Source organism: Thermobia domestica, unplaced genomic scaffold (assembly GCF_964235325.1).
Source record: "Thermobia domestica unplaced genomic scaffold, izTheDome1.hap1.1 HAP1_SCAFFOLD_724, whole genome shotgun sequence".
NCBI classification, from domain to species: domain Eukaryota; kingdom Metazoa; phylum Arthropoda; class Insecta; order Zygentoma; family Lepismatidae; genus Thermobia; species Thermobia domestica.
Window position 1 is genome coordinate 23,197 of NW_027656434.1, and position 27,986 is coordinate 51,182.

The window sequence follows — 27,986 nt, forward strand, 5'->3', positions numbered from 1 at the left end:
CACAGTGTCATGTACCCACCATACACAAAGCGTTAACCTTATATAGTTACGCATTTTACTTTACAATTTTATAATGAATATACTCCTTGTTTATTTATATAAAATATTTAGTCCATAGTAAGAGTACAGCATTGTAATGATTTTCCAAAATTCAATATAAACGTAAACACATACGCTACCCACAGGAATATACAATTTTAACTTCCACAAACATCTGTTATCCTTTACCCCTGTTGTATTTGAAACTTCAGTTGCTAAGTTTTCATTAATCTTACCTTTTAACTGTCTGTTCCACACGAAAATGTTTCTAGTGTTGTTTTCAAATGCTGAATTATTATAACGACATTGAACATTACGTAGCAAGTATCCTCTTGAGCAAAAGCAAATGTATGTTCACCAGAGTACTTAAAATTGTAACAGAAAAAGGATGGAAGTTTCGATTCGCAAGCTTATCATTTCAGAATTTGGACTTCATAATATAAATATTTATCCATTCATAATATTCTGTTCAATAAGGTAAGGGGTTAATTCCGGATCTCCCATCACTTCCTCCGTTCATCATCTGAAGTAGAAGTAAATGTAACAGTTTTTTTTTTTTTGTTATTATCCCTGTGATAATAACAAAGTGCTACAAAATTCCATTAAACTTCTTAGAACGAGGAAGATTTTTTTATGCACTTAGGTATATATATAAAATAAGAGTGTAACGATATTTATATTTCAGCTCGTCATAGATCGTTAAACCGATTTTTGTGGCTGTTGCTACATGAAAAAATGAAATGAAATGAAATCTTTGAGTTTTACGTCCCATGGTTATGCCGGTTAGGCTAAAGGAGACGGTGATGATGAGTAATGAATGAAATGGTGGAATAATGAAAGTGGGAGGAAACGGGAGAACCCCTAGGAAACAAACGCCACCATAAAGTTCACTTGGCGGGGGCTGGGATCAAGCCCGGGACCCCATGTACCAGAGGTGAACGCTCTACCACTGAGCCACCGCGGCCCCTGTCGCTACATGACTTACCCCTTGTTAAGCTGAGGTTATTATTGTGTTAGTTTTGTTAAAATGAGTAACGTAAGATTAGTAATGGGAGTTCAATATATGTGCGAAAAATGAGTATTCCAGGATACTATGAACTTAGACAGATGAAAATTGGCACATCAATAAATTGTTAAATTAAGCGGAGGCGTTTAACTGGGCTCTAAAAATTTCCGTGTTAGGGACAGAAAAGTGGCACCTCTTACTCTCTATTTAAAATTTAACATTAATTGTGTCTCAACTTTTCCCAGACATCTAGAGATTTTAAGTATTTTGCATACATTACTAAACCACGGTTTCGTCCCGTTTTTTTTTTTTTAATACTTTTCTCGGGCAACTATCCAAACATATTGGCAAACTTGAGTATTTTATGATCATGTTAACTTAGAAAGATGAAACTTGCTACGTACATCCTTCATTTAAAATAATAAAACACATGATCTACCTTTCTCTAAATGCCGGTTTCAAGGGTGCTCTAGGTGGCTCCTGCCTATGTCGTTTAGTGTAAAATTTATCCCTGATGTGCACCTGAAGAGCAAGATAAGTTCGAACACTATATAAAAATATTTTTCCCGTGGGAATAACGTACATTTCAAGTAATTTATAATTCAAGTTCTCGAAATCAAATTGATTGCATGATCAGATTGATATTGTGAGATATTGTGATTATATATAGCCTTATATCCAGTAAACACTTCATATAATGAAACTTAGTTTTGAGAAAATTAAGGGAGACTAACCTTTAGAATTGGTTGTTTCAACACTAAACTTTAATTTTTCCCTCGGTACACTATGGCTTGCTTTTAATTCACAGCTGGAAGACATGAAATTATATATACACTGTTTGTGACTAGGAAGATTCCTTATTGTAGAAATGAAACATTGATCTTCATTCACTTCATAAATCTTTATTACACTCTGCATTTATAACATAATTAATCAAGTGTCTAATCGTTTATATGCTTGTGAGTCAAAGTAACGGTTAGGAGTTTTTTACCATATAATTTTATTTCAAATAAAAATTAGAGAATTGCTAAGAAATTAGTAAGTCCAAACCACAACTTAGATGGCCTGTAATTCGAGAACTAAAAGAAGTAACCTATATGCTTACCAGATTCACCTATATGCAAACTAAGCAGATTTAAGTCATGAAGTATGTTATCTGATGAAAACAAAAAGAGTTCATGTAAAGACCTATTTGATATATAATGTATTTATAGAATTTATTTTTCAAACAAAATTAAACGAAGGATAAAATTTTGGGTTATATTCACTTTCTTTTACACGAATAAATTAATTTCGAAATAAATGCAATGCCTATAGAACTCTCACATAAAGTGCATACTTATGTTATGTTTTGTTTGAAAAATTTCAGTCTACTTGGTTTCTCTATCAGCGTGGCGTTTGTGTTAATATAAAGAACATTCATTAAAATAGATGAATACACTTCTAAGAGTGATCTTTTTCAATAAGCTGACAAGGTATTCTATGTCAAGTTCATGCACGTTTTACACTAGTTGCACTGTTTGACACTATCGTTGTAATTCATGTCGTTACATAAATAAATATATATGTTGAATATTTTTATGCACTTTACTGTTTTTATACTTTCATAACTTTTAAATTAATATTTTACTTAAATATTTGGGTTTTGGTTACTCGTAAGACATGGATGGATCAATTTTTCATCAGCTGGAAATTTCAAGAATCTGTACATTTGACTCAAAATATAATTATTTCTATTACTCTAACAGCATCCTCCATTTTAGGAACTGAGATAGATTTTGTTCATGAAACCACTGACGAAATCAGGTATTTTGTAGATGTAACATTTTGATTTTGATGAGGACATTTAGATACTAGATTGATAAAGTTCAAAATGTGACATCTAATTATTAGCCAGGAAATCAAAATATGATATCAGATTTTGTCAAAGAAGCTCAAAAGCTTGTAAGAATCACTCTTTAGATATCGATCGTCAGCAGGCAGTGGTTTCTTGTCTTTAGTTAGTTCAACACGTTACAAAATACGAAGAACAGGGTATACAGCATAGAATTATGCTATTATGCATGCAGACAATTTAAACAAGAAGCTGCGGCAGTGTAAACCAATTTTTTACCTTTCTTGCCAACAAATACTCTTGAAATGCAGAACATATGCAATTATATCCGGAACACTATAATTGCCGCTGTAGACAACATCTGAGATCATATAGCACAACTGAAAAATCAATCAAAAGTTGAAGTTGCTCAAATGATGCAGTGTGTTTTAAAAAAACACAACAAGCTGGCCGTATTCAAGAAAACATCGCGATGTAGAGAAGCAAATAACTGAAGAAGCAAATAAATTAACAAGTGGAGTTTAGAAAATCATTTGAAATCTCATAAGCAGGTTCAGATAGGAAGGTAGTACGTTTAATAAACAAGTCCAAATTGTTATTTTTCGCGTAAAAAAGCAACTAGGATCTACTGTTGGGGACTTAGAGTTGACATTTTCAAATATCACTTCTGGCTTAGAAAAACGCATGGCGCATATTCAACGAGAGGCAGGATCCACTTTCTGGTGTCAACAAGAACAAGCTGGTCAAATAAACGTTGCTATTACAGATAGTTTTCCAAAACACATTTCGAAACACATACCATCAAGATATTTATGATGAACTCTGACTTTTATTTCTGCTAAATCAATTTTATATTGTAAATCACATAATTCATCATTATTAAAATCTCAAGATCAACTATGAAGATTAGCCAATAAGATAAAATAACAGGCATTTATTATAATGATTATGCAATTTCGGTCAATTCTAAAATTAAAAATATGGCTATACAATTATGATCGAAAGATGATAGCTAAGTAATATTTCCATAATATCCATGTTGTATTCTTGACCGCCGCAAATGTACTACATTGGTAACTTATACGGACGTTTACACCTCCTCTTTCCCCAAAATGTACAAAACAGGAACAATGAAGTCAATACATTTTTTTGGAACTAAATGTATAGAATATATACCAAAATCACAATAAATACATAAAAATATGTATAAAAGATTTACATCCAGAGACATGTTCAACTAGAACATTAGTATTGAGTGATAATGGTGTGAGTGATCATTCTGTATGTCTATCACAGAATATTGTTTGCATAAGATGAAACAATGTAAAGTACATAAATGGTTGACACATACCTTTTTCGTAACAACTGTTGTTCTCGATAAGCTGAGACGATGAAGTGACCGATTACTTAAGGCAAGGTGCATTTTCTCTTAAGTGTCTGCCAACCAATGTAAAGGTCAATACGTTCTACTTCAGGGTACGTGGTATGGAATCCCGCTTTGAAATACACATTCTTCGACTTTACGGTAAGGCGAGAAAGTGGATAATACTTCCAGCAGGAGTAGTTGGTTTTCCCTGCCCTAAAACTCACAGAAAGGGCCCCATTTGGGCATCAGAATAGTGCATTTTTGTGTTTCTTTGAAGTCCTCGGAAGTATTGCCCATAGCTTTCTGTATATTTGGCCTCTTCAAAAAAAGATTTGCTCTGAGCCATTCACGTACCCTTGAAAATCTTTAAGAAGGTTGCAAAGCAACCCAGAGAATGCTCTTTTGCATGTTCTCCTACGAAACCTCTTGTAGTGACAATTCCAATACAGAATCATCGCCCGAACTTGAAAGTGATTCGTTTCGCTCAATCATTATTGTGGAATGGGCGTGTGCTACCCAGGTATGTAGTTTACTCCGTTTCATCTTATCTTGGAAGAGTTTCTGTAGGAGAAAGACAGGTAACTAATATGCATACATATAAATAATTGTTCAGGTTGGTCAAAAATAAGCATAGCAAATATCTTAAGGTAATACACACTTTTATTTGAAATTTTGGGCTCTTTTAAAAAAAAGTATATTTACTTAAATACAAATACAAAACTGAATACAGCTTTCTGTTTTAAACTATCTTCTCGTTATTGATTAACGACTTCCATTCTGCATTGAAATGAAATGCATCTTTCATCATTTATGTAGTTTCTTTCTTCAGGCCATCTGAAAGTAGATAACATTATGTATTAGAACAAAAACTTGAAAGATAGAATATAAAGTATCTGAGCAGGGACTATATAGAACAATTTCCAAAAAGAAATTACTTAATTATTTTAGTTTATTTTAAATGACCTTCTATTTAACGAGATAAACAGAAATGAAGAAGACACGGGAAATGAAATGGAAATTATAAATCCCGAAAGGATAGAAGTTTTATTTTCTATTATTACCTATTTCTTTGCTCCTTTTTTAAATCTAAGTTCCATGAAATCACAGGTAACGGTAATTATTTGCTCCTAAATGAGATATACCAGTTACTAAGAGGTTACAAAAATTGCGATTACTTTCAGCTCATGAGGTTTATGTACCCAATATATAGAAAATACTACTATGTTAGTTATAAAGTGTAAGTTAATATAGAAGTCAGTGTTCCTATTACTTGAGTCGTCCAGTTTCAAAACTGCTCTTTTTCCATTTAGAGAAAATCACAGAAAACTTCAAAAATGTAGCATTTTATGCTTTGTAGAACAGAATACGTTAAAGTGTTCATCTAAAAAAAAAAACTGAATATTTTCCAGTATATCTAGTTCTAAAAACAAACGCATCGATCATACATTTTCCCTCTGTTTCCTGGGATTTTATGTAAATGAACAAGGGCTGTTTTGGGACTGAACGACTCACTTGGTATATTTTCGAAACAGGATTAGAGGGGGAAATCCCTCACTGAATTATTATTCTAAAACAACGGCGTCTATTATTTTGTATTCTGAGTTGGAAAGTAAAATGTATGGAAGGCTCACATAATACCGTGAGTAACAATGTAACGCCAAATGACCAAAGTGGTCTCTTACCACACCTTCATGAGACACGTAATATGCATAGAGTAATATAACAAAAGTTTCATCTAATAACAAAGATAATTATAATAATGAATAATTTGGATTATTGGTGGTAGAGGACACCAATTTTAATGTGCTTTGTACAAATGGTTCAAAATGTAACGATTATGTTGATTGTGATTTTGTTACAACGAGTAGATTTTGGAATTTAATCTACACCATTTGTGATCAGAACTTATTGCAAAACTAAAACAGTTAAGATTGCTTTTGTTAATGTGCTTAAAATTAGTTCGTGTGGTGTGCTTATCTGCATGACTCAATTCAAGTTATTATAAGCCTGTGGAATACTTTTATTTAAAAAAATGAAATTCAAAATATTTTGAATAAGCCATTACCAACAGCAAAAAACTGTTTTGTCGTTGCCTTTTTGGCACATTATCCTCCAAGGAAAGCAGCGTGGTAACAACTAGGCCAAAACAAACCATTGGAAAGTGGCGCATAAGTACTGTTTACAATGCGCGTAATAAATTTTCATTTTCTCGTACTAAGGTTAACTGAATCTACTAGAATTTGTCTTTCCATTTACAAAAAATTCGGTGCGTACACTATTGCGTGTAATTGATAACAAAACTATTCAGTGCAAAAAGGAAATTAAATTCTCAAGTATCAAATTAAATAAGCAAGTGTCAATATTAGGAAATGTCCAATCAGCGAGATGTTTCCTAACGCATTGTTGTATAGTTTCTCGTATAGTATAGTTGTATTCTTCATAAATGAAAAACATAAATTTAAGCTTGAAAACACATTTAATTTTATCTTTGTCAAAGTAGAAAGCTAGTTTGAGAAAAATCATTTCATCGACCTACAAAACCAGAAAAATATTTTTATTAAAATAATCCTCATAAGAAAAGCAAACAATATTATTTTTTATAAATTTTAAGGAAAGAAATAGAAATGTTTTTATTTCTTTACAATTAAAAAATATTTCTCAAATAATATACAATAATCTTTGTGAAATGTAAATAAAATAAATTACCTGAAGCATTCGATTCGTAAATTTCCCATTCTGGTCGTGACTGTCATAGCTGTCGTTACCTAAGAGAACTGTAAAATAGCATAAGACTAATTTCTTCCTGTAAGTTTACGTGCGATTTTTTAAGCATCTAAAACAATTGTATTAGATTATTTGTTGCTAGTTACTTTTAAAATTCATAGAACTTGTAAGACCAATAAAGGTAACCAAGGAACCTCTGTTGATTGTTTTGGGGGTGTGAGTCAAATTGGCCGTCAAACCGTGAGTTAAATTCTAATGGAGATAAGGCGACGGTCAGATGTTGGTGTGGGTATATCTAACATTCTACCTGGTTGTGGCAGTTCAGTTATACCCTGAAGTTGAATAAGAATAGAGCAAATATGTGACCTCCACAGCACAGAACGTCAGAAAGGTGTGTATGCTGTACGAGTTCAAACTGGGGTCGAACGGCCCTGCAGCGATTCGGAAGGTATGCCAGACCTCTTGTAAGAGTGTCATTACTACCTGGACAACTCAGCGCTGGTTTAACAAGTTTAAAGACGCTGACGAAACATTCGGAAATGCACCATGTGCTGGAAGATCCACACATGTACAAAGTGAATATCTTCAGGCAGCAATTGAGGTGAACAATGGCCAGACATGTGGCGAACTGACACTACAATTTAGTGCGAGTGAAAAATTCATTCGCCACTACCTCCATCACAAACACTAGAATTTGGGTCAATGTATCCCACATAATTTGACTCCGGGCCAGAAAGCAACGCGAGTAGACACTTGTGTTTCTTTGCTGTTTCATCTGAGGAAGGAGTCATTTCTGGACAGGGTGTTAAAATGTGATCCCTTACAAAACTCCACGACGCTGTCATTGGTTACCATCTTATGAACCGGTTCCAAAATAGCCGAAACCAGGAGCATTGCACCAGAAGAAGGTTCTCCTGTGTGTTTGGTGGAGTAATGGTGGCATCATGCATCGGAAACTGCTACCAGCTGGTCAGATCATCAATGAAACTGTGTACTGTCAGCAGTTTAGCCGTGTTCAAGAGAAACTCAAAACTCTGAAGCCAGTACTTTTGAATCGCAAAGGGGTCCTTTTACAAGACAACACTAAGTCCTACGTGACTAGGATGACCAAGGGCACCATTCTACGCCTTGAATGGGAAACACTATTGCATCTGCCATACTCGCCGGACATCGCACCATCTGATTATCACCTGTTACATTCCTTGTAAATCACATTGGAGGACGCCAGTTCAAATCCCTACTAAAGGTACAAAATGCGCTTTATACTTTCTTCGCTTCATGGACCACCAAGTAGTACCGCAGTGGAATCCATGGTAGAAGGTGGTCGGTGCTGATGGAGGCTATGCTTGATTTTCCCCATACGTCATAGGTTAGATGTTGATGTTCGAAGGTGGTGGGCGAGAAAGCGACAGAAATCGAAAACAAACTGTTATCTACAAGGAATATAAGCCATCTGATTATATTGCATATTCTGGAATTCTCCAGGGCTCTAATCTAGGTCCATTATTGTTCCTTTTATTCATTAACGATCTCCCTGATCATATATTATTAAGTAACAAATTGCTTTTTGCTGATGACCTCAAAATGTACGGTAGGATAAGGATCATGCATGACTGTCTCGATTTACAACATGACATGGAAAATATTGCTAATTGGTGTTCTCTTAACAAACTTAATGTAAACATAAACAAATGTAACATTTTATCGTTTACCAGAAACAAAAGTCAAATAGAGTTTGATTACTCAATGAATCAGATCTTACTAAATAGATTAAATTCAGTCAAAGATCTTGGAGTTATATTTGATACGAAACTGACATTTAATAACCATATAGAGAACATAGTTAACGAATCTCTCAAGATGTTAGGGTTCATAATTAGAACTGGAAAGAAATTTAACAATAGTACTACACTAACAAAAATGTATTATGCCTATGTCCGATCGAAACTGGAATATGCTGCTGTGATTTGGAACTCATCACAACAGCAATACAGACACAAACTGGAAAAGGTCCAATCTAAATTTATCAAATACTTGACGTACAAGACAATTGGAATCTATCCATATTATGAAAATTATCTAACATTAATAAACAACTTCTGTATCCCTAAACTTGAACAAAGGCGAAATGTGACAGATTAGATTTTTCTCCATAAAATAGTACAAAACGAATTTAATTGTACGGATCTCATCTCAACATTAAATTTTCATGTCCCGACACTTAAAACTCGTGCTAATAACTCTGGTCTATTTTATTGCAAAAAAACAAGGACCAACATATTATTGAAATCACCAATTTGGAGAATGTGTTCTACTTATTACAAAATATCTATGAAACACAAAGAAATTGACATCTGCAATATGAACTCTATGTTTAAGAAAACTGTTGTAAATGTATTATGTAATACACAAACACTATAATTGGGCTTATGGCTGTTGTGTTGATGGCAAATAAATAAATAAGTAAATTCTGGTTAACTTTATATTGTACATTTCCTACATTTTAAATAAATTTGTAATATGTTTTGTGTTGTATATTGAACACAAAACGATTTGGACATAAACTTTCAGTAATATCTACTAAATAGCACTTTAGTTTAGATTTTCTATATATTTCAGAAACTTTATTGTTTTTATGGAAATGTTCTAGCAATAACTATTACAGCACATAAAGCAATAATTTGTTTTTTCTCTTGTGATGACACTAATATTTATACACGTTATGAGACACTTTATTTTGGTATTCGTACATATATTTTGTTAGGTACAACATAGTTATATACAAATAATATTTCCTTGTTGCTAATAAGTTGACCTCAAAACTACAGTGGTCTGTTAACAAAAATAAACAACAACCCCTACTGACATAGTAAGTATGAATATAATACACTGACAAAAATTTAGCTACTGAAGAATACTAATAATATGATAGTAACGAATACAATCATAGTTATGTTACAGACAAGTCTCTCCTTCGCAGTTTGGCTAGGAAATCAGTCAACCACAACAAAGATGACGATGATTTGTAGACGAACGTTGATCAGTTGGTTCAAAGTGTCAGATCACGTTTTCCACATTCTGTGGTTGTAATGTCCCTTACATTAGTTATGTACTGTAATTTCGAAATTACTACGGGAATGTTATATTTCCAGTAATTATCCTAATGGACAACGTAGCCAAAATCTTATAAATAAATTTTTCCTCGATAGATAAATTTTCTCTTGATAGATAATACCATTTTGTTCTATGGTTATGCCAAAGTACCTAATTTCGACCACTTTCGGTTTTACTAAAGGTTTACAGAGGAAATGAAATCTACTCTTGGGACCCTGAATGACATTCTATAAGATTTCCGACATTTACACATACCATACTCTTAATATCTAAAAATGGATTGTTAGTGAAAAATCTAAGTTTCGACTCTCCAACACACTTGGAGTAAGTAGTAGTAAATGTTAAGTTTTATGTTTTCCTCCTCATCAATATCCAACTACTTTTACCATAGGGATCAGGATTCCGATAGTGAAGCTTTACTGTGGATATTGATGCTACGCTGCAATATTATCACTTCGATTCTATAAATACATAGTTTCAGATAGCAAGTAATTTTCTAAATTAACTTATGGCATATTAATTATATTGTTATCAGTCAAATTCATACTCAAGTTTCGTTGATTTCTTTAAGTAACGCTTGATTTCTACATAATATTGCACTTTCGTCATGATGTATTGGCACAAATCCTACAAATCTTTATTAGCTTAATGCCCAAGCATTTTTTTACTCTCGAAAATACTAGTAATCTTCTTAAATACACGCTTTTCGAATTAACGCCACTCCTACAATTACTCAATTTAACACACTTTTCGAATTAAAACCACTCCTACAATTACTCAATTTAACACAATTCAACACAATATGCATCAATTGAAAGTGTTCGATATGATATCTAATTAAGTATTCTTTCTGTGAAACTGCTTTGAAAAAATTAGAAGTTGTTAATATGGCTACAACTTATTTTCTATGTACTTGTACTACTTTGTATCACTAAACTGATAATCTATACTAAGATAATATAAATATGCACTGTCCCGTCAGCTTTGTGTACATTATTAGCGTTTTAAACACCTCTAGCAATCTGAGGTTTGGAACAATGCATCGTGATATCTTTTAAAGATTGTCCAATTTGAAATGTTTGTATAAAATATTGACTATAAATAACGGAAACGGATAGTTCCTTTTGAAAACCAAACAAAATTTATGTTCTTGGCACCACTCTCAATCTCGTATAATATTGAATCAGTGAAAGAATATCTTTCTCTATATATTGAATTTTATGTGGTTGTTAGTTTAATGATTATAAGGGTCTGTACGTCCATTGTGTATCAATAGACTGATAGACAATTTTGCTACTTTGGTTACAGGAACACTAATGTATTAAAAATAGCTGATTCTAAATGGCATATTTTAAATAAGAGTCATAAGTAGACTATAACATTCACGTCAGAAGACTCAAAATTCATAATTAATATAATTTTGTGGATATTATAAGAAGTAGTATTCTAGCGTAGTATTACTTACTGTATACACACAACCCAACTTATCTTTAATTGTGTCATACTTCTTTTCAAATAGTCACAGTGTTAATAAAATACTTCTATCCAGTTGGGAGATATTTATGTATATTTTTCACTTAGTAATATCTAAATATTGAATATCTGTTTTCAAACCTTCATATTAACAAGAAATAATATGTCAGCATGGTCACAACAAACCTGGACGTTGTAACATGTCACTCTGTTAGTTACAAAAAAAAAAGAAAACTTGTAAGATATTATATAAATTCATTCTATTTCGAGCCTTCGATAAGCTAGTTTCGTTTGTCAAATTTTGAATATAGCGCCTCTAGTGGCGAGTGTTGATACTTCACCCAGCACTTGAGTTATGCTCATCAGATGTGTGCTGGAAATGTACTCGGTAAAACCTTGAAATAGTAAGCTCTATTTATCGAAAATTAGTAAATTATTCTATTCGAGTTGTGTGTATATTACAAGTGAATTCACTTTAACATTCCAAAGCGTGGATTGTTATTTAGTTAATATTCTGGTGAGTTATATAATAATTTTCTTAAATTTAAATCAAATTCATATATGTTCTAATGGAAACTAATCTGTTTGATTAAATGGGATATAGACAGTTGTGTGTTAACCATATTTATAACTTCCTGTATTCGATATATGTATATACGTATATTTGAAAACTCGGTACAATTATCCAAATCTTTTTGGTTGTCGAAGAACACGATTAAGTTGAGATTTATTGGGACTCATATTAATTTCACTGGCATTTGATTTCATGTGTCCAATCAGTATCAGCGAGTTTAATGACTTGTTAAGAAATTTGTAATTTTCGATTGATTTTGTTATAAAGAAGAGCTTCCTAAATCATTGACTTATTATTTAACGAAATTAATATTAAAATCCTTGACCTATTTATGGATTTGCGATTGTCCTAATTTTGGGGAAGGTTATATGGTATTTATATTTAAGCTGATCATATGGAAGTGCTTAGGATTTGTAGTAACTATTCTTAATTTGAAAATATATATATTGTTTCTCAAATGTGGCGGGACTTCACCGGTGGGAGACCCGTACCGAGTAACGAGCTCCTATCTAAATAGGAACGTTACACAATTTTCCAGCACACATCTCCCTCCGTTCTTTAGATTAGGAGAAAAAAAAATATCGTTTCAATTTTCAGACTTAGTGACGATACGTTATATTGGTGGCAGTAAAATAAATTATTTTGGTCGTACTGTATATTAGACTGTTCTTTAATGACAGGTTGTGAGGTGTTAATAGTTACGTATTTTGTAATATTCAGTTATTTAAATTGTGAGTTAATTTTTGGGTCTAATAGCAGAATGCAGCGTGTGGGAGATAGCCCAATTAGGCCTCAGTTAGTTTTGAACTCGTTTCCAAATGGAGATACTGGAATCATAAAACATCCTGTGGATTATTCTATGCTGGATTTGTCATTTTTTGAGAGTAGTCCCGTTCATGACGTAAATGTTGAATCCAGAATGTTTAACACACGATCGGGTTGTGGACACTACTGCATATCATGATATAGCTAATTCACGATCTTTATCTACCAAGGTCGTAGGAACAGGTGGCATTGAAGGTGATAAAGAAACGCATGTCAAATCAACTTGTTCTGTGTTTGTACAAACTAGTACACCTGACGAGGTCATTGCTTTCGAAGAAAAAGAAAAAAGAGTGGGGGAACACTTCAGCCAGCGAACAGCTGATTTTCGTAAGCCATTCTTTTGCGATCTGAGCAAAATAACTGTGAATGCAGCTAATGTTGGTTTTAATGAAGCTTTGAAACGAATACCATTTGGCGATGAAAATGATCATTTAAGTTTGTTTAAATTTTTGTGTGCGGTGTTTGATATCATAGATCAGGATGTGTACCCGATCCATGCTGTAATCGTTGGGGTGTTGGGTAAGTCTTCCACTCGATTGCATGCTAAAATAGTGGAATTGTATGAGTTAAGTTCAGACTGGGTATTCATTAGTAATAATATTATAGAAGAATTAATGTCAGATTTAGGAAAAATGGATATTGAGAACAGGTTTATTAATAGATTACAACAGCCACATGAAAATACTTGGCAATACATACATAGTGTAAGGAAAGCATATTTATTGTTGTTTGGAAGGTTTGATTATGAAAGGAAGGTGCTGCGGGTTGTGCTTCGAGGGATGAGGCCTCAGGTTCGTTACGAACTTTTTCGTGGGAACTTACCTAATGATTTAGATGAGTTGTTATCTGTTGTGGAACGATATGAACTACATTGCCGAGACTTATTAGTGTACGCTGGACTTACGTCGGTAAATGTTGTAGAAAAGAAACCCAAACAGTGTTATGGTTGTTTTGGAAATCATCTTTATAAACAGTGTCCCTTAAAATATGAAGTAAAAGGAGTTTCGACAGTTAATGAACCTATTCTGAGCCGAGCTTGGAATAAACCTAATTCCGGGATTCGACGCTCTCAGCCAGTAGTGCAGTCGACGCGACCAGTGATATCGTCAGCGATTAATGTAAATAAACAGACTGATAGTGAGTTACCTGATACTGCATTGAGCGATAAAAATGTTGTTGCTGTTTTTGTGTGCGGATTTATTATGGGAAAAAGGCAATTTGGGGCTGTAGATTCTTGTGCCTCTATTTCAATGTTACATAAACAGCGTTTTGTTCAGTGGAATGAAACTCTACCGCGTCCATTGCAGATTAGGAAGGAACATTTCAGTGGTATTGGTGTTGATAATAAAACCATCGAGTTTAGTGAGACTGTAATAGTTCCAATTAAATTTCGTTTTAAGGTTTACCATTTAAAGTTCTTTTTGGTTGAAAACTTAAAACCAGTGTTTATAATAGGAATACGTGAGCTTCGTCAGATGAAAGCCAATTTGGATCTAGTTGCTCATAAATTATTTTTGACTTTAGAAGGGAGACAATTTGTCCCACTAACTTATACTCCTCCCCCTCCCCCTCAAACTGAAAAAAGTGATCCTGCTTCCAGTTTTGTTTTTCATAGTGGTCGAAAGGAGGGAAATGAGACGGAGGAGCGGCATACCGTTCTTCAACGTACTAGTCTGCAACGTAAACATACCCGACAACGACAACATAAGGGCGGCTCTGAGGCACGTCACCCAGCACAAAAATCAACTGACGGGAGTTTGGAGAGTACAGGGAAGGAGGCAAATATTTTTGTTAACCCGCTTATGGTGGATCCCAAGTTTTTGGAGCAAGATGCTTCCTTACAAAGGTATGTAGACAATTTAGTGGCTGGGTATTCCGATGTATTTACAAATAAAATAGGTTGTATTAAAAATGTAATGTATGATATACAGTTAAGTGATGAAACCCCGATTAAGCAAAAAGCATATCCTCTCTCTAGGAGTGATCAAATTAAAATGGATGCTATTTTAGATGATTGGCTTGAGAAGGGTATTATACGTCCTAGTACGTCCGCTTGGGCATCACCTTGTTTTTTGGTGAACAATAAATCGGGAGATAAGCGTTTAGTTATTAATTTCCAAAAAATAAATGAAAGATTACATGTTAACCCACAGTATACTCCTCGGATAGAAGAAGTATTATCTGAATTGTCTTATGGTGCTATTAGATCGTCCTTAGATATCAGGAAAGCTTATCTACAAGTAAAATTGACTGAGAGGTCATCTAAATTCACTGCCTTTCTTACTCACCGTGGATTGTTTGAGTTTTCTGTTTTACCATTTGGTTTAGCTAGTGGTAGTCATGTATTATCTAAGGTAATGACTGATATTTTGTATCCGTTAAAATCAGAAGGGGTACAATATTTTTTTTGATGATGTCGCCTTGTCTACGCCGACAATTGAACAGCATAAAATTCTTTTAGAAAAGGTGTTGAGTAAATTTCGAGATGCTGGTATAACTTTATCTATTAGTAAATCTACATTATTCCAAACTAAATTATCTTACCTGGGCTATATTATTGAAGGGAATGATATGTATATGGATCCTAGTCGTTTGGAAATAATTCGTTGGTTACCTCCACCGAAGTCTAGAAAGGGAGTGTTATCTCTGTTATCATTTTTGAATTATTATTCTCGATTTATTCCAAATTTTCAAGAAGTTGTTGAGCCTATTAGTAGATTAAGGTCTTCTAAGGTAAATTTTGAATGGAATTTAGAGCAAGAGGTGGCTCTTAAGAAAATTAAAGAAATATTCGGGACTCATATAGTTCTTCGTTTGCCAGATTTAAATAAAAAGTTCATTGTGTCGTCTGATGCTTGTACTCGAAGTTTAGGAGGGACGTTAGAACAATATGATGATTCAGGGGTTGTCAGACCTATTATGTATTTTTCGAGAAAGCTTAGAAATCATGATTTTAATAAACCAATATATGTGCTCGAACTTCAGGCGGCTGTGGAATCGATGGAAAGATTTAAGCCATTCTTGCATTCTAAATTTGAGTTACGAGTTGATAATCAAGGTCTCGCTTATGCAATTAGAAATATTAGAAAGATAAATAAATATGGCAGCTTATTATATCGATTATTTGGATTTAATTTCGAGATAAAACATGTACCTGGAATTTTAAATCTTCCTTCAGATTTTATTTCTAGAATCCATGATACGGAAAATTTTGAACCGGTAGAACTGGAACAACCTTGGTCAGAGCAGGTAACAAATTATTGTAAGGTTAATTTATGGAGTCTTCCATTTGCAAATGTTTCAGTGTATGAACATCAAAGAAAAGATGTAGAATTAAGTAAATTGATACAGCAACTTGAATCGGGGGTAAATTTACCAGGATACAAATTAGTAAAGGGCATATTATGTAAACATACTAGGGCAGTTAGAAATCCCTATAAGGTATGTTTGCCTAAATCTTTGGCAAATTCAATTATTGAATATTATCATTCTTATTTACTTCCGGGAAGTCATCTAGGGGTGACCAAGACTACCAGTAAAATTTGTTCGAGGCATCATTGGAATGGTATGTGGAAAGATATTCGAAATTTCGTTTCTACCTGTAAGGACTGTCAATTAAGCAAGAGCTCTAATGTTAAACAGATGGGCCAACTTGTTTCTCAATATGAAAAAGTGATTAATGCTGTGTGGTTTACAGATTTGGCTGGTCCTCTTAGTTCTACACGCTCTGGTCGATATTGCCTTATAGTGGTGGATTCGTGCTCCAAGCGATTATTTTTAGAACCTATAAAGATTTTAAATAGCAAGACTATAATTGATTAACTGTTACACAGTTGTGCCTCGAAGTCCTAGGCCGGACTCCAAATTATAGGGCGAGACGCCCGCGCGTTTCAAATTGTGTGTGCAGTAAGGGAAAGAGAAATAGGGAGAGCGGAGTCAGTTGAGGTTTAAATTGGTTTAGCAACCTGATGCCTCATTGACACCAATCCACACGCATGTATTAGTGGTATGACCCTAGCTTTGATTTTACTCAGATCACAGAGCTGGGTCCTAGATGTAATATTTAGGGAATACCACGAGAGCAATAAATATATGAAATCTATTATGTAGTTAGAACCAGGTATAAAAACAAAAACTGTAAAAAGAAATGTAAAATAGGAATTTCAATCCCGGCGTGATAGAGAAGAAATCATAGAAATACTAGAAGTCTTAACCACTATTGAGCATGCGCGTGAAGAAGTCTCTCCCATGCTCGATGAGGCTCGTGACGTCGCCTTCGAGCTACGTCAGAAAAGGCAGAAATGCGTGGGACGAACCGCCTTTATAAGCGAGGCTTGTCTGCCGCACCGGTTGATTCTACGGACGGACGGCTAACAGTGAACTCCGCTCTGGTTAGGGACGGTCTTCAGAAAAATCAGGTATGTGCTAATTTTTTCTAAGTTCCCCCTCCACACGGGAAGAGCACTTTGAGATTGTTTAGTGATCAATATGAGTTTTATTTTCAAGTCCCATCAATCTGGGACCACATTCCCTCTTCGAGACTTAACATGTTTTCCTTTCGGGCCAATGCAAGTTGCGATGTACAAAGTTCACACTTTACTATTTTCAATAACTCGCGGTTTAGCGTAAAAACCTTCTAGCACCCATTGAGTATAATAGGGTTGTGCTCCCACTTGAATAATGTAGAAAAACTTCCAAGTTGTAACTCCAAGTAACCGATTTTGTTAAATTGATCTGTATTCTTATTTTATTTTTTTTTAATAAAAAGTAAAGTGAAATGGTCTCTTTGATTCAGTCAAGCTATCCCACCTAGTTAGATTCAACTCACAGTCTTCAAGTGTTACCTGGGTTTCGATTTCCAGTACCAAGCTCTACCACTTTAGTACGCTTTCTCATCATCTTCGAACCAGTGGGCCAACGACGTTTCGAGACCGAGGCTAAAAGAGAGTTGGACTCCGAACCAACCTTGTAATACTGGGTGGAGAGTGAAGAAGTGATCTCAATTACGATTTCACAAAGAAAGTGTACACAATTGCTACGCCAATCCCAGAACCAAAACATCATATATAACATTTTATGGTGTTCGGTGTTCGCCGGGTAACCAACTGTGTGTTCTTGAAACGCTAAACAAATCTCTGGTGCTCATTCACTTTATAGGGAAACCAAATATCTCAATTGCCTGAAACGCGATTTTTGCATATCGGGAGTGATTTTTTTTTTATCGAAAGAGTTTCCAGTAGATAAAAGTGAAAAGTGTACGCGAAGTTTTTCTTTTGACTAGTCAACTGGTGTATCGATACTATGTAAAGTCAGTAAAGTTCAGTGGCGTACTTAGCCTAGGCGGTGTTCAGCCTATGACTCTGATATACAAATATAATTTTTTCTGCTCTAAATAGTGCGTTTCACAAGTCGTAAAGTGGCGACGAAAAATTTTTTATTCTCAACTTCTCTCGCTTTAAGTTGTTATAAGTCAGCGGAATAGCTGCTAGGTTCCGCAGAACAAGACTCAGTTCACCTCACGACGTTGTTTGTGTAGTAAGGGAAATGGAAAATCGGGACGCGAGTGTTAATACAGAATTCAGCTCTTGTCTCATGTACTTGCAAAACCCTAAGTCTGCTTATGCTTCCGCTCGCTTTGGTGGGGTCACAGTCAGTTTTATCTCTGGTCAACAGAACCTCCCGTTTTACGGGATGAAAGTTCGACTAGTTTGTCCGGCGATAAGTGGCTAATACCTTTACCACTTATTTGGGGAGGATCACAGGCAGTTTATCTCTAAGACAGCAGAACCGCCCGTATTACGGGATGAAAGTTCGACTAGTCTGTCCGGCGATAAGTGTCTAAAATCCTTTCCCATGCAAAGCTTGGGGGTCACAGGTATCTTATTCTCCAGGTCCAGCAGGGCCCCTCTGTAATAGGGGTACAAGCCCGACGGCTGCCTGGGAATAACTGCCTAAAACTCACCAGTATGCAAATGCAATACCTAAAATCAAAAATGCAAGTACATGAACCAATGGTTGGATGATCGAAATCCCCCGTGTGAATTTAAAAAAAAAAAACAAAATAGTTTAAAAAAAATTTTTTTTGAAGTTTAAAAAAAAAAGAAAACAAGTTAAGGAATAGAAGTAAAAAGTAAAACTCCTCATAAGTTAACAAATAAGCATTAATGGTATCAACAGCTGTCTAGTCACTTTCCGTTTCCCGTTCTAAAAAGTAAAGCAAAATTTATAAAGAAAGGGAAGTTGAGTATTTCAAGTTCAAAGGAAGTTAAATAAAGATATTGAAATAATAATAAGTCTCATAATACGTAGCAATTTGACGTAGTATTTCCGAGGGAAGTAGCTATCAGTGATTAAATTCTTACCATATCAGAGGAAATAGGTTGATTACCCACTGCCCTGGTTTGAGAGGCCACTGACTTGCGAAAAACAGATTTATTGTCAAAATGAGTTTCGCGCAGAAAATAAAAGAAAAGCTATTAGATTTAGGGCAATCTCATTGTCCTAAGACGCCCACGGGCAAGCACCGTTATATTTTAGATCGGTGGAATAATTACTATTGTATTGAGTGCAATAAAATAAAAGTACACGGGCATTCTCCTCCTGAATTTGGTCGTTGGAAAAAGAATCCATTACCGAGATACTTGGATACGTGGAGTCAGCCAAGGTATCGTGAACCAACGACCGCGAGCCCGCAAACTCCAGACGCCCCGGCGAGTGGCTGCGATCTAACGCCGCTGGCCGCGTCTAGCCCTATCCCGACTAGAAATGATATAGAAACACAAAGTGCTGGTTCAAGTGAAAAACCAATACCAGCCCCTAGGACGATATATGTAAATTCAGATACGGACGAGACCCCACCGGGGGTAGATCCGAAAACTCTAGTGAATGATGTAAATTTAAAAGATGAACTAGAGATAGCCGAACTAATAACTGCAGGTCAGGAATGGCCTCAGGCAACAATTGAGATAGAAACAACAGCAGGTGTACTACCTGATGTCCCCTCGAACCAAAGTCCTTTAGATAATAATAAGTTAGCTGATAAGGAAAATAGAATAAGTGACTTAGTGTTAAGTTTAGAAAATAAAGATATTGGTGTATCGAAGGGACCAGATAGCCCAGTAGCGCTATATTTTCCTATAAAATACGAACCGTCAGAACCTAGAACGCCATTAGAAATTCGAAGACCCACCTTTCAATCCTTTTATGCTGGTAGTAGTGATGAAACGGTTTATGCCGAGATCGGTCCTAGAACCATGTATGCTAACTTAGATACTGAATCACGAACATCAATGAATAAAGAGCCAATTTACGAAAATATTGGTCTCGAACCCAAGGCTTTCACGAATAAAGAGCCAATTTATGCAAATATAGGAACCGAACCAAGGGAAACGAAAATTGAGAACCCTGACGAGAATAATGAAAATAAATTGCGCTCTCTGACACAACCTAATGATGAAGCGTTAGTAGACCAGATTAAGCATTCATTACAAACAGAACTGTCCCCAGCAGTAGGAAACTTAATTCGACCTTTAACTAAACAACTACGAAACAAGAAAGTACAGGTCACAGTTGTTCGTCGCCAAGGTGACGAAGAAGAGAAATTAGGTATTTTATTCCAAGCGGACCCCTCAGCCCCCTTTGAAGATTTATTACCTGAGGAAAATGTAGTTGGAAATTTTGATATGGAAATACAGACCGACGATGTTCAAAAGAAAGATGTTAGCGTCCAGACCGAATATAAGTTTCCTAAAATGATCCGAATTGATACAGACCGTGAACTTAAGGTTCTTCGGACAACAGCTACCCAAACCAATCCTGTCATGTTTGAAGATAACCTTACTCTCCAAGAGAAACTGCAATATTTGGACAGTATAGATAACGTACTCAGTGTAGTTAGTAAAGTTAGGTGGTCAAACGGAGATATTAGTAGTGCAGATTCAGATGGGGGCGAATCGTTGAAAGACGATTGGTTAGGTTACGAACTAGAGAAATTACAAAACGAAGAAATAGCGAAATTACAAGACGACAACCCGGAGTCTTCTCCTGCGTCATCCCTGGAGGATGAGTCAAAACCTTCGTGGAACTCCGAAGAAGAACTCCGATATGACCATTGGGATCCTCCCACGGTCTCTACTCCCCGAGCAACGAACCAAGACCCTCCCAAAGAGGACGCTGTCCAGAGAAATGACCTCGTCGCCCCTGCTCCAATTGAGAGGAGGTTAGGCGAAGAGAAGAAAAGTGATGATGCTTTTCCCTCAGTTTGCTCTGACCACCAGAAGCAAATTGAAGAGGAAGAAAAAGAAAATAACGATTCCTGGTCTGAGAGTAGAATAAACGAAAACATTGGTAAAATCTTTGATTACGCGGAATTTGGTGCCTCGGTAATTTGTTTGGATGAAGTAGAAAACAGAGACGATCCCTCAACCTCTCCAACCCAAAGAGAGTCTAACAAACTAACTGATACTGTTAAGAATAGTGGTTTACAACCTTCAGCTAGTACTACTTCTAAATTTAGCTCCTATAATGAACCTAGTGAATCACCTGCGACTAAAGAAATGAAAAAGTACCAACAAGAGGAAAAGTTAAATCCCTTACAGATAGTGTTCATTTCGCCACCTAGTAGCGTAGTTACACCCATGGCCCCCATGGAGAAATTAGAGTTTAGCGAAGGGGAAAAGACCGAAAAATCAGCATTCAGCGAACAAGATAGATCTTATACCTCAGAATTTAGTTCAGAACAAACCTCCGAGTTAGAAAATAGAAGCGTAACTGATACCGACTATAGGTCCGTCTCTGAAAATTTCAACACCTCGGTTTCTTTAGACAGGTCCTTAGATCTGAAAGATGAGCCCGTTGCACATTCATCCAGTGAAGATAAGACCTCTAATAAGCAAAAATCGAATTCTTCGTCCTTTTTAAAAGTAGATCCTGAGGATAAGCCTCGCATAAATTTAAAATCTGAGCAAGAAATTAAAACTAGTCCGGTTACCGAGCCATCTATACCATATAGTTTTGAGAAACCTAAATTTACAGCTACTGCAGTAACAGGCAAAGTTAGCAACCCTCCTCCCGAGGGTGACAATCAAAATTCTACTATTAGTGCTAAACCACAAGTCTTTAAGATCTATCCAAATGTCGAAATTCCCTCCTTCTCTGGTAATAGACATGAGTGTGTGGAACTTTTTCTGCAAGAATATGAATTAGTGGCTAGCATATATGAATGGTCAACCCTAGAGATAGGAAATTACCTTCCTTACTGTCTGAAAGGGGAAGCTTTCTCCTTCTATTTGGTAGATCTAGCAAACATTTTACCTTTAAGCTATAGCGAAATGAAGGAAAAACTTAAAAAGGCTTTCCCTAGTATTGAATATACTGCAAGGTTAGAACACGACGTTGATACCAGAAAACAACAACCCAATGAAAGTACCTTAGCGTTCATTTATAAGTTAATAAAGGATTTGAAATTTTTGCGAGGTTGGGTTAATGAAAGTGAATTAATGAGTAAACTTAGAATGAGTTTGTTGCCAGACATCCTAAATAAGCTGATGCTTGAAGTGGATGATTGCGATGATCTCGAACAGTGCCTACAATATCTTAGAAAATTTCACACAGCGCAAAGATTAGTTAGTCAAAGGAATGGTTATGACATAATATGGGAAAATGACCGCTGGGACTGGTCTAGCATTAAAGAACAACACCAACCAGGATTTGTACAGATTAGTTCTTGTTACACAGACGAAGTAGTAGCAGAACCGGGTTACAAAATGTATAGGAACAATCACCAAAATACCTATGGCCTTGGCCATGGGCAGGCGCAGCTTTGTACAGTCAAGATAAAAATAGGAGACCGCTGGACGCACGCACTTATAGATTCTGGCTCTGAAATTTCGATAGCTTCGAAAACCCTCTTACCTCCAAAATTCCCACTAACGGAAAGACTGAAGGGTTATGTGAAGCTTCGCGGCGTCGGTGCTCAGCCCACAGATTACATTCCTGTGGTGAGAATAGCGTGTTGTTTCAAGGATCACTTGAAAACAACCAAACGAAGATTTCTAGACGTAGCTATAGTTGACCCACAGTTTTGCGCCTATGACGTTATTTTGGGGATAGATTTTTTGCACAAGTATGTCACAACCATTCATTCCAAATATATGGAACTAGCAGATAAAGACGGGAATCATGTCGAAGATCTATGGTTTACGTTCCCAAAAGGTACATATGGGAATCGTCACGGTGTGATTCATACCCTAGATTTAAAGCACGTTAAACGATACCCACCATCAGTAGGAAAGAGATCGTTTAATGATTTCCAATCAAAACAGAACGATAATGCTGGACAAACGGCTTACCCTGTCCCCCCTCATAGAAACAAACCAATTTATAGGAAACGGAACCTCCCACTTAGGAGTAAGGGTCCGTCTCCAAAGTTGGTTACCGGAAGTCCCAAAAATCCCGTCGTTAGTGTAGCTGATAAGAGACAAAAACTTCATACTGAAGGAATTACGTCCCGCGTATTCGTGTGTTCCAGGGAAACTACAAAATTTCCCTCGGAGCCTACGAATAAAACAAATAGAATAGTCAATAGACGTAGGAAAGCAAAACGTAAACGAACTAAGAAAAGCAAGGTGTCTTCCAGTGCTCCTGAGCTGGAACTTACCAATTCGCCTGACTTAGAGACAGAGGAAAAGAACCTATCCAACTTTGACCCTCAACCAGGCCCTAGTGGAATTTTGGCAGTTAGTTCCACAGATAGTTCGGATACCGAGATTATACCGAGGAAGAAAGAGAATGCGTCTTATGAGACAAGATATAACAAAAAGAACCAACGCTCTGTAAAGCCACCCCTGGCCTCCCAGGCGCCTCATGAGCCTGTAGAGGAAAAATCAGACAGTGATCAGTTAGAAACGTTAGAAAAACAATTGCTAACGCAAGGAAGTGTAAATGATCCCACAACTCTCCCTGACCTAGAGAGTTCTGCCCAGGATCATAGTCCGAAAGAGGTCGTGCCAGACCCCTTGAGGCTGAGCGACGAACTTTTTGATCTCTATCCAGACAATACCTATAAAGTATACCTTCCAGCAAATGTCCGAGTGCCGTCCAAGGCTTCATATGACATAGAAATTACCGCACCAACCGGAAACGTGCAGATTTGGGAATTTTTACCGTCCAAAGGTATTCGATATTGGCACTCCTGTTTGATCCCGAGAGGTCCAGTTTTTACTGAGAATGAAAATATTACTCTGACTATTTTTAATAGTTCAGATCGAACCAGATCTTTGTCTAAAAATCTTTATTTAGGGAAACTTGTACCCCAGGCCGAGTCCTTAACTGACGAAACGGAGGATAACGTACAGGCCGTTAATCAGATCATACACCTTACTAACAAAGATGAAACAGATGACGTGGAAGTCCCTGAACAACCCCAGAAAGTCCCCCAAACAAAGGAAGAATTAGCTCAAGCCCTAAATATTGGCCCAAACTTAAACCCAGAAGAAAGAAATCAATTACTGGACTTATTGATGGAATTTAGGGACGTTGTAGCCTGGGACAAGTCTCGTCTGACTGCGGCGACCGATAAATTTATGTGTCCCCTAGAGGTCATTACAGATATACCTGTTTCTCATCCACCCTATAGAGAAACACCAAAACAGAGAGAGATAGTCGCGGCAGAGATTCAGAGAATGTTAGATAGCAATATTATCCGAGAAAGTCAAAGCCCATATTCTGCACCAATTGTGATAGTAACTAAAAAAGATGGCTCCCCGCGTATATGTGTCGACTTCAGAAAACTGAACTTAATATTAAGGCCCAATTATACGCCAGTGCCGCGTATAGATGATATATTAGCATTTCTGAATGGTACCAAATACATAAATACGCTCGATATGCAAAATGGTTACAACCAATTATTAATCCGTCCGTGTGATATAGAGAAGACTGCATTCATCTGCAGCCGTGGAAAATTCGAATTTTTGAGACTACCATTCGGACTAAGCACGGCCCCGGCTCTTTTTCAAAATATGATGAACGTTATCTTTGGTGACATTATGTGGAAGTATGTAATTTGTTATTTAGACGATTTGGTTTGTCCTAGTCCTTCTTTCTCAGATTTAATAGAAAGAACGAGAATTATTTTATCTCGACTCCGGGAGGCCAACCTAAAACTCAACCCTAAGAAATGCTACTTTGGTTACGAAGAAGCCTCCGTGCTTGGTCACATCGTCGGTAGACGAGGAATTTGTGTAGATCCCGCAAAAACGGAAGCTATAGCAAAGGTACCATATCCTACTACAGTCAAAGAAATACGTAGTTTTATTGGACTTTGTTCATTCTACAGAGCTTTTGTCCAAGGGTTTTCTACTATTGCCAAACCACTCATTTCATTGACTAAAAAGAATGCCAAATTCGAGTTTGGAGAAACTGAGAAACAAGCATGGGATACTTTGAAATCTTGTCTTATATCTGCTCCGGTCCTTGCCCACTTTGACCCGAATCAGGACGCCATAGTCTATTCGGATGCCTGTCGAGACGGAATAGGCGGATACGTTGCACAAATTAAAGAAGATAACAAAGAACACCCAATAGCCTATTTTTCAAAATCTTTGTCCCCAGCGGAGCTCAACTACTCCACGGTTGAGCTTGAAGCGCTAGGAGTTACTAAGACAATTTTGCATTTCCACTTTCTATTGGCAGACCGTCCCTTTATTGTGCGAACAGATGCTCATGGTATATGTTACCTAAGAAACAATAAGATGCTAAATTCTCGCTTTATGCGTTGGGCAATTCGTTTACAACCCTATCTATTCACAATCGAACACATCAAGGGCCGCAATAACGTGACCGCCGACTTTTTGTCAAGATGTCCGCTAAAGGATGAGTTGCCCTCCAAATTTGGTCAAGAAGAAGATTGTGCAGAAGTGTGCAACCTAGTATTATGTCCCAAAATAGATATCAAAACAATGCAAAAAGAGGACGATAAAATTAGAGAATTAATACAAAAGAAAAAAGACAACCCTACTGATCGTGCTCTAAAACCCTATGTTGTGGTTGACGATGTGTTATATCGAGTCATGAACAAAGATAAGAAACTAGTGATACCAGAAAAGGCGATCCCCGACATTTTACAAGAGGCCCATTCGTCCCCGCTGTGCGGAGGCCATACGGGATTTTCTCGCACTTACTCTAAAGTGAACGAACGTTACTATTTTCCGAACATGGGGAAAATAGTTAAGGAATACGTACGCTCTTGTGACGAATGTCAGAGGGTGAACATCCCCAGAGAAAAGAAACAAGGTTTCCTTCATCCCTTACCGGTGAAAGAGGAATTATTTTCCCGCTGGAGCTTAGATATTTTTGGCCCGCTACATAGTAGCGCAGGCTACAGCTATATCTTAGTTATGATAGAATATCTCAGCCATTTCGCAATATTAGTACCGCTACGAAATATTAAAGCCCCGACAGTGGCTAGGGCCATGTTGGACGAGTTAATCACGCGTTTTGGCCCTCCTAAAGAGGTACTGACGGATCGAGGAAGTAATTTTTTATTAACGATAATGGCCGAACTGAATGACTTATTTGACATTAAACATGTTCGAACTGCAGCATTTAAACCGTCAACGAACGGACTGTGTGAGCAATTCAACTCTGTCATTGCAAGTTTCCTTACTAAGTACACGGCTAAACAGCCTACTAAGTGGGCGGAATATGTCCGCTTGTGTGCATACGCTTATAATATATCAACCTCCCCTATTAGGAAATATTCCCCATATGAGATTGTCTTTGGTCAAAAGGCCAGGTTTCCCACTCAGTTGGACACCCAATATCAATTCACGAAAATACAGGAACATCAGAAACAATTAAAGTTAATCCGTAAACTAGCCCAGAAGGCTATGACACATGCACAGCAGCAGACTAAATTACGCGTTGATCGCACTAGACAACCTATTAAGCTAAAGGTTGGTGACTTAGTATTATGTAGAGATTATTTGCCTAAGAAGGATATTTCTCCAAAATTAACACCCAAGTATATGGGACCGTATTACTTAAGGAGTATTTCTCCCACAAATGCTTGTAAAATTGAACTCGTAGCAAATCCTAACCACACTCAGATTGTAACTATCGAAAGGTTAAAGAGGTATTTCCCCCGAGACAACTCACGCGAGCCGGAAGATTCTAGCGATAGTGAGGACGATGAATGTTAAGCGTAATATATGGGTCGCTCATGAGACCTGGTCGCCTCAATTGAGACGGATTTAAAAAAAAAAGGAAAAACTTGGCGTATATACATTAGTGAGTGTGTCGAATCTCTCATACATCACATAGACCACTCAAAAGTGGAGTACCTGTAGTGATGCAAAACCTCTGGTATATCGGAACACGTGCATACAGGGCTATAGATAGAGCCTGAAAAGAATACATTGTGAAATTATAAACAAACAAAAAGTTATAATATACTCTTCATCAACTTAAAAACAATAAGTTACTTCCTGGAATCCATTCTCCTCTCCATTCGATGCGGCATTAAACACCCATGGCCTACTATGGAAATAGGCAGTCATCCTAGTGGGCGGCGCTAATACGTGGTCTGAGGAGCAAATAAGTCATTTTTAAAATTAGGGCCCTACCACATCTACCAAACCTTCCATAACTACAATACCAAGGAAAAGTTTGACGCGTCACGGAAAAGTTATGTCGGATTAATACCAAAATAAATGTTTTGCCAACATATTGGGATGAATAATTTTTTTTTTTTGTTCTTTGTGTGAATGTGCCCGGGCACGAATGAGTTACCCTTCTTCTTCTCCTATAGGACTCCCAATATGCTGCCAAACACAGAGAACCTCTAAGGAAAATAAGTGTTGACATAGCTGAAAAGTAAAATATTATTAGTAGCTACTAACATTAATACGTACAGGTATAACGCCTTGAATATGTAACTCCGACTTTTAGCATACGTCGTTGCAGATGCGAACTCTTCAGTCACAGTATAGGATTCCATCCGTAGCCGCCGCCTGACTATTTCATTTCTCTC

The 27,986-nt window shown here is 36.5% G+C and overlaps 1 long non-coding RNA gene across 1 annotated transcript; it reads right to left on the reverse strand.

Moving 5' to 3' along the window:
• Positions 1-4,893: 4,893 nt before the first annotated feature.
• Positions 4,894-27,979, reverse strand: LOC145677241 (uncharacterized). Its single transcript, XR_014129708.1, has 3 exons — positions 27,868-27,979; positions 6,952-7,019; positions 4,894-5,079 (listed from the first exon to the last, which is right to left on the reverse strand). It is a non-coding gene; the product is annotated as an uncharacterized LOC145677241 (long non-coding RNA).
• Positions 27,980-27,986: the final 7 nt, after the last annotated feature.